The 8,048-nt window shown below is 31.4% G+C and overlaps 1 long non-coding RNA gene across 1 annotated transcript; it reads left to right on the plus strand.

Annotated features, from left to right (window-relative positions):
- The first annotated feature begins 1,000 nt into the window (after positions 1-1,000).
- Positions 1,001-5,463, plus strand: LOC120352689. Its single transcript, XR_005572024.1, has 3 exons — positions 1,001-1,109; positions 2,335-2,448; positions 5,250-5,463. It is a non-coding gene; the product is annotated as an uncharacterized LOC120352689 (long non-coding RNA).
- The last annotated feature ends 2,585 nt before the right edge of the window (positions 5,464-8,048 follow it).

An 8,048-nucleotide genomic window follows, 5' to 3' on the forward strand; every position in this document is an offset into this window, starting at 1 on the left:
AGAACAATGTATTTTTGATGAATGATTCGGGTGTAGAAGTGAATTTCCAGCACTTTTTGACTCTTGCAAAAATTGTCTACAGGGCACCGTTAACGATTTATAGACCTTTTGCGGTAATTTTAAATGCAGTTTAAAACTTTGAATTATTTTGGCAGACTTTCAATTTTCCCAGAACAATGTATTTTTGATGACTGATTCGGGTGTAGAAGTGAATTTCCAGCACTTTCTGTCCTATGTGAAAATCCTGTCAGACGTGCCGTTAACGTGCTACTGACGTTTAAAATAAAAAAAAAAAATTGGTTCATTGTGAAAAATTCTGAAAAAATTCATGGACGTTCCTGTTCATATTATCAACCTTGTCCTAGAATTTAAAATAATTCCATTCAAAATTGGAAAAGTTATAACACTTTTTCAAATTAGATCACAGTTTATGAGGAAAATCATGCAGTATCTGGAATTACTCACACAGACTTTGAAATGATTTTTGGGGTTTCAATTCAAATAATAACAACCTACTATTTTATCGTTTCCAACATTATTTCAGTGTCAAGCACAAATGTCCCCCCCATAAAAAAATCAATAATCTCCACCTGAAATTAATATCAAATGTTTTAATAACAGTAACATTGTCAATAATTTTGAAATTGCCACCATTACTATGGTATCAAATGAAAATATTGATATATTATCAATAATATTGATACTGTGAAATGGAAATATCAAAGTCCTAACAATCGATATATCAAACTAATTCTAACTTTTTTCCCGGGGAAAACTGATTTTATTGCATTCAAAAATGTAGAAATCAGGATTGTATTCTACTTTTACTTATTTAAACCATGTAATTTGAATAACACATTTCCAAACAAAGATGTAGATGATGTTTGAGAATATGTAATTATTCATAGTCGATAATTATTATTTATTGATGTATTGATAATATTATATCGACATTTTGGGTCTATCGATAGAATGAACATGATGACATGATGCACATTTTTGTTGGTCATGGTCAATGGCGGGATTGGCTTCGGCAATGCAACATTTGGATTGTAACAGATTTTTTGGTGTCTGTTGTTTTGTGATTTTTGTGAAAGATCCAGTTTAAGGTAAGTCAAGTGATTTTGTTTTTATCTATGTACTGTATAATGAAAGAATATATTTATTATAGTCTTAGATACTTAGACTATATTTATTTAAATGATAAACTTATTCAAAGCCTAGACACATAACCTCAAAGCCTCATAAAATAGCCTAAATGAATTATTTATGGCATAATTAATAATAATAGAAGTAAGCCTCTTAAATTTATCAGTGCTGGAAATGAACGTTTATTATTCTAGGCAGACACATTCCAGGGGAATGCTAGCACATATAAATTGAAATGTGTAACAAAAATGTCTAACTTTGTTGTAGTTCAGTCACTGAATCATTGTATATATTTGAAAAAACACTTACTTTTCTTGGAGTAGCCTATTGAGGAATGCATTTTACTCCTGACACAGATCAGACACAGTGTCTGAACTACAACAAAGTTATTGTACCTATGGAATATAGTGTTTCGTCATGGAAAGCAACATCAATTTCAAAAATATCTTTCTAGCCTAAATAATTCATGTCACCACATAGGTAGGCTACTAGCCTAATCTACACTCATCTTAATATAATGAACTTAATAGCAATAATGACTGTGGATAGATAGATTAGATGACTAATGGCTATATATAGCCTCACTATAGTGAGGTCCACGTTATAATGACAGTATTTGATCAACTTTGGTGTTGCTAGCCTTGTCTATTAGTACTATCCTTTTCTTGCCCAACAACGATGCCAAATCTGTTTTTAACAATGAGATAACTAATCAAGGCAGAGAATTGGCAATGCTGTTCTCCCATCTTAATCCACTGTCATTATAACGTGGATCTCACTATAGATAAATTTTAACGGAATAGTGAGAATTATTAACATATATTTATTTTATAGGCTACTTCGAATAATTTTGAATAGTTTATTTGACATAAAGTACCTAGCCTAGTAGATATCATTTAATTGCTTTCTATTAGAATTTATTCAGTTGTTTGCTGGTGTGGCAGGCTTTATTTAGACTTCTTCAACAAGCAAGTGATTCATTTATCTATATTAATAGCTCTATTTCTTATTCCAATTTAGAAAAACTATAGTTGTAGTCCTCTCATTTTAGCAATATATATTTTATATAATAAGAGAGAGTGAGACTGTGTGTTTGCAACATGTGTGTTTTTTCAATTATCCAGTCAAGAAATATTGTTTGAAATATGTTTAGTTATAAGTAAACTTTTGTTTCATTTCTGATAGGAGCTGTGGTGATAAAATTTTCCAACACAAAAGAAAAAGACATAGAAGCAGTACGGTAATCAAATAATGGCTGAAGTCTCCAAAAACTCGGTTTACCAGCAAAGAGAAATCTAAGTAAGTCTCAATTCTGATTAATTTAAAACAGAATATGAAGTCAAACAATTTTTTTCTATGGGTGATGTCCACATGAGCTCTAGGCTTGTGCTAATCATTATAAGTTAGTAATCATACCGGGTGAGTCATATGTATGGGAACCTTTCAATAAATTAGAGACTGTTATAGATATAATACTGTAGCTTTCAGGATATGTTACTGGTCAAATACTCTAACTCTTGACGTACGGTACAACTGAATTTCAATCCCTTCATAAGGGGTTGACTAGGTTCAGAATGTATAATATGGTGACTCAAGAGTTTTAACTGGAATATTTTTAATGTAAACGCCTATTGTGTGGTACATTATTTTAAAGGGCTTTTTAAAACAAGAAACATAACATAAATTAAAATGTACTATGAAACTTGAATCCAAAACGGTGGCTGATTGAAGTTACAGTTTGTAAAGAAATGAGGGGTTATAACTCAAATATTTTTAATGTAAACACACATTGTGTGATACATCATTATAAAGGCCTTTTTAAAACTAGAAAGATGACATCAATAAAAATCTATGATACTTTTATCCAAAATGGCGGCTGATTGAATTTTATCAATTATTTCTTTAAAAACCAAAACTTCAATCAGCCGCCATTTTGGATAAAAGTATCATAGAAGATTTTTATTGATTTCATCTTTCTCGTTTTGAGAAGGCTTTTAAGATAATACACAATGGGTATTTACATTCAAAATCTTTGATTTACAACCCCCAAGTCACCCCCTTATGAGGGGTTGAAATTCAGTTGTATGTCAAAAGGTGGAGTATTCGACCAATAACTTATCCTGAAAGTTACAGTAGCCTATTATATCTACAACAGTCTCCAACTTATTGAAAGGTTGAAGACTGTGATGTTTTGAAAATAAATTCAATTTTAATATAAATTATTGTTGTTTCACCATTTTATTAAAGCAAAAATCTCCCTATTGGCCATCCAGACATTTATGGTTTTTCCCATTGGTGATGCAAAGCTAATACAAGCAAATGGCTGATACAAAGTCCAACAGCTGAAAAAAGAAGCTTACATGAAACATTTTTGAAATTTGTCAGCTGTTGAATGATTACAAATAAAAATGAGCTTTCTTTTTGTAATTATAGTGTTCAGCTGTTAGATTGAATAATATATCACTACTTACTACAAAAAATCCATTTGTCTGAATAGGACTTTATAGTTGAATTTAATTTTTATTCAGTTTTATGTAAAATTATTGTAAAGTTAGGGTAGAGAATTTACTTCACATTATATTGTGGTTATTCAAAAGCTTTATAAGATTAATAATTTTTAATGTAAAAATAAAGAATTGAAAAGGTTATTCATTCAGAATAATTAAGGTAATCCTTCTCCATCTTTTCACGATAAAAAATTGTAACAATGTATTTTAGAAACGTTATTTTCATGTGAATTTTTGGAAATTTTCATGCGAAAGAAATGACCAAATGTGGGACAAGAAATGTAGAAAAAACCGTTGGTTTGGCCAGAGCATTTTTGAATTGTAGTGCCAAATCCCTGACTACAGTTCTGCCCGTAGCAGGCTTGTTTGCACTAGTGCCAACTGTCCAGCTGTTTTTGGTTTGTCGAGAAAAAAGCCCGAGTCATTCTTGCTGTCATCCATTATGAGTCGTTCAGTTTGTCTTGTCTCGTTGTCTTGTTGTGAAGACCGAGTTTGTATTTTGTAATGTAATTTCAATCGGAAATTTCTTGTAGATAATTGTTTGAGTATAGTGTGTGTGAATTGAATTGAAGCCTTTATTAGGTGTTTTGGTCAGATTTGAGGTGGGAAGAAATCTTGGAAAAAGATAGGTTTTTGCTTCCAGGCTGGTTTTCCGTGTTCAACTTGCAGGCTCTGTATTGTATTTGAACAAAGCTCAAACTGGATTCTTTATAAATTCAAATCCGATTCAAATTAATTCAATTTAACACTATTCACGCTGTTATATATTTTTTTTTTTCAATTTCAAAAAAAAAAATATATATATATATAACAGCGTGAATAGTGTTAAATTGAATTAATTTGAATCGGATTTGAATTTATAAAGAATTCAGTTTGAGCTTTGTTCAAATACAATACAGAGCCTGCAAGTTGAACACGGAAAACCAGCCTGGAAGCGAAAACCTATCTTTTTCCTAGATTTCTTCCCACCTGGAATCTGACCAAAACACCTAATAAAGGCTTCGAAGGGCAAGTAGACAAAATTGGATTCAATCTGGTGAGTTTTTGCTCTTTTTATTATTCATTAATGCAGAGTTTAACTGTACAAATAACCTGGCTCAAATTGAAGATTAAATTTTGCTCCTTGTTTGTATTTGATAATTTGAATAGTAAATTACAGTCCTCTAGTAGCTCTAGCCTGAGCTTTGTTCAGAACAACCGTTTTATTCATGTTCTTTTCTGAGAGTTCAGTATACATGTTCAGTATAACGTGAAAATGTAGAAACAAAAAAACATTATTTTCAAGTTTCAGTTTCACATACTTTTCACGTGAAAAGTTGGAACATTTACACTTTTTTTCACGTGAAAAAATGTGATTTTCTCGACTTTTCCACCAGAATATGACGTTATAATGTAAAACTGTGAGGACATAATTTTCACGTGAAAAAAACGCTCTTGTGTTATCTTGGACTTTCCTTTCAGGAGAGGGAGTCATGCATATTTAGATACATTTTTAGGTTATTAAATAAATTTGCTAGCAGATTAATGCAGGAAATAAAATCCTTATTTTCTAATTTGTAAAGATTGTATACTTTGAACTGTTATTTGTTCTAGAAATGTTCAAACACCGGATCCTGGAGGAAAATCTGAATGCTACAAAAATTGAGATTGAATTGAGGTACAGTAACATAAACCAGTATGTAGCTCAAAAAATTGCTACTTTAAACAGGAAGAGATTAAAGTATTCTGGAGCACCACAATAAGGACCTTTCTTAATAGATAGATGACATGCATATGAGTTATTTTAATAAACAAACTTCTCACATTATTCATGTCTCAACTATTTACATCCCTTAATTTTTCATCGATATGTCAATAGACATCTATTCACTGGATCCAATTCACTTATATTAATTATAGATAATTGAACAGGTATACTCTCTTGTCTGATGCCAGTTGCAGCTGGGTTAAAATATTATAATCCTTTGCTGTGCTACCAATTTTTCCTAAATCGGTTGGATAGCATTTCACACCTATTAACCTAAGGATAATTGTCGGCTCCAATGTAATAGATTCTTGATAAACTATGAATGGATCTATCGCCTATGAATGAGAAATCCAGTTTTCAGAGCAAATGAACTTATAATCTTCAGAAGAATTTTGGCAATATACTACACAAATCCACAAAGAACAATATCTTACAAGCCTAAGCATCTAAAGTCACTACGAGCTGAATACTTATCCAGTTTATATAGTTGAAAAACAGTGGCTATTGGCTTGTATACTCAATAAACAATATATAGACAAAATAGAACACTATAAACTGTTCAAAACTCAATTTAAAACATTAATAAATTCACTTAAACAGAAAATTATTCAGAGAGCACAAAATTACAACACACACAGCCAGCCATATTTTTAGAGAGAAGGAACAGGAAAAACCTAGCTACCAGGAACAGAGCAAAGCTTCTTCAGTGTCGATGTTATGGACACGTCACCAAAAAAATTATAAATTACAAGTTTAGAATTCACATTTTATATTTGTTCTCAATAAAACTTTATTTTGAAACTGTTATTTTAAATTTTATATATCATCTCTATTTAAATAAACCATTTATCTGTTAATTCTGTCAACCCAGCCTCGGTGACACCATGGAATATGCAACACAATCATTTACAATAAATTCTAAGTCAAAAAGTTGTCCATAATCGATTACTCTGATATTTACTATAAAGTTTTATAGATCTCGAATTGAGGATTCGATTCCAATCGAGAAAAAATGTAATATTACAAATACCCCCCTCTTGACATAAAAATTTTACTGTTTGAAAATTGTTGAAATTAAATTTGAGAACAGTAACAATTTTTTCTATAAAAACATTACATGTCAACTATAATTGAAAATTATTATAAAAATTCATCAATAGCATTTGTTATGTTTCCAAACAATATTTCAAAGTATAGAATATCAAAATTACTTTTGATTTAGCTTTATAATTTAAAGGAAAATATCTCAACAGAAAGTTTAATATATAAAGAATAGTTTTTCGAAATTGCACATGAATTTAATAGATAGAAAAATTCAATTTTTATTGCAAAAAAAATTAGTATGTTGAATAAAAAATTTATTATAATTTTTTTTAAATGAATTGATGAATTGTCACATTTAATTTTCACATAAAATTTCAATAAATCAAAAAATGTTCATTTCTTTCACTATTGACATGGTTGATTTTATCGATGCAAATTTTGGAAAACAGTCCGTTAAGGCACTCAGTATGATTTTCAGTTAAGTGTGACTCCAGTGTGATGACGTTAGTGTTGGGCTGATCTGGATGCACGTAGTGTTGGGCTCATACTTGTAGTCGACTGATGCATATCAAACTAGATACAGGTGACATCTCAGTTAGCATTGCCTCATGCTTGTAGTAGACGGCTGCATACCAAACTCGATACAGGTGACATCTCAGTTAGCATTGCCTCATGCTTGTAGTAGACGGCTGCATACCAAACTCGATACAGAGTCACGTAAATTTTGTATCATATTTGTAATTATACAATGTACATTTCAGGCTTAAAATGACAATGTAATTCGTTTTTTGGAAAAGAGATAGATGCTGCATACAGGATTAATTTAGGTGAGGATTAATTTAGGTAAGGTTTGGTTTTTTGATATTTTCAGCTTTCAAGGTTTAGAGTTCTGCATACAGGAGTAATTTAGGAGAGGATTTTTTGAATCAATTCTTTCATGATACTGTGACTGTTATTCTGAATTCAAAGTTGCGAACGTGAACATGGATGGCAATTACCTCCAGGTAATGTGATAGTGTTGAAGTTTGAGATACAAGGTCAGCAATAAGCGTTGGCGTTGTCATTGGTGTATGATTTGGTGTCGGCATTGGCATAGGCGTTGATATTGGCATTGGCATTGGCATCGGCGCAGGCATCGGCATAGATATTGACATCAGTGTAGATATTGGGGTAGTTATTGACATTGATATTGGTGTAGGCATCAGCGTAGATATTGGTGTAGTTATTGGTGTAGATATTGACATCAGAGCAGATATTGGCGTAGTTATTGGTGTGGATATTAGTGTAGATATTGGCGTTGATATTGTTGTAGGCATCAGCATAGATATTGGTGTAGTTATTGGTGTAGTTATTGGTGTAGATATTGACATCAGAGCAGATATTGGCGTAGTTATTGGTGTAGATATTAGTGTAGATATTGGCGTTGATATTGTTGTAGGCATCAGCGTAGATATTGGTGTAGACATCAGCGTAGATATTGGCGTAGATATTGGTGTAGGTAGTGGCATAGTTATTGGTGTTGTTATTCAATTGATGAGTCACACTAGTTCGAAAATCACCCAAATGTTCTTAACACTCTTCATGACGTTCACTTGTTGCTG

Source organism: Nilaparvata lugens, chromosome 8 (assembly GCF_014356525.2).
Source record: "Nilaparvata lugens isolate BPH chromosome 8, ASM1435652v1, whole genome shotgun sequence".
Classification (NCBI taxonomy): domain Eukaryota; kingdom Metazoa; phylum Arthropoda; class Insecta; order Hemiptera; family Delphacidae; genus Nilaparvata; species Nilaparvata lugens.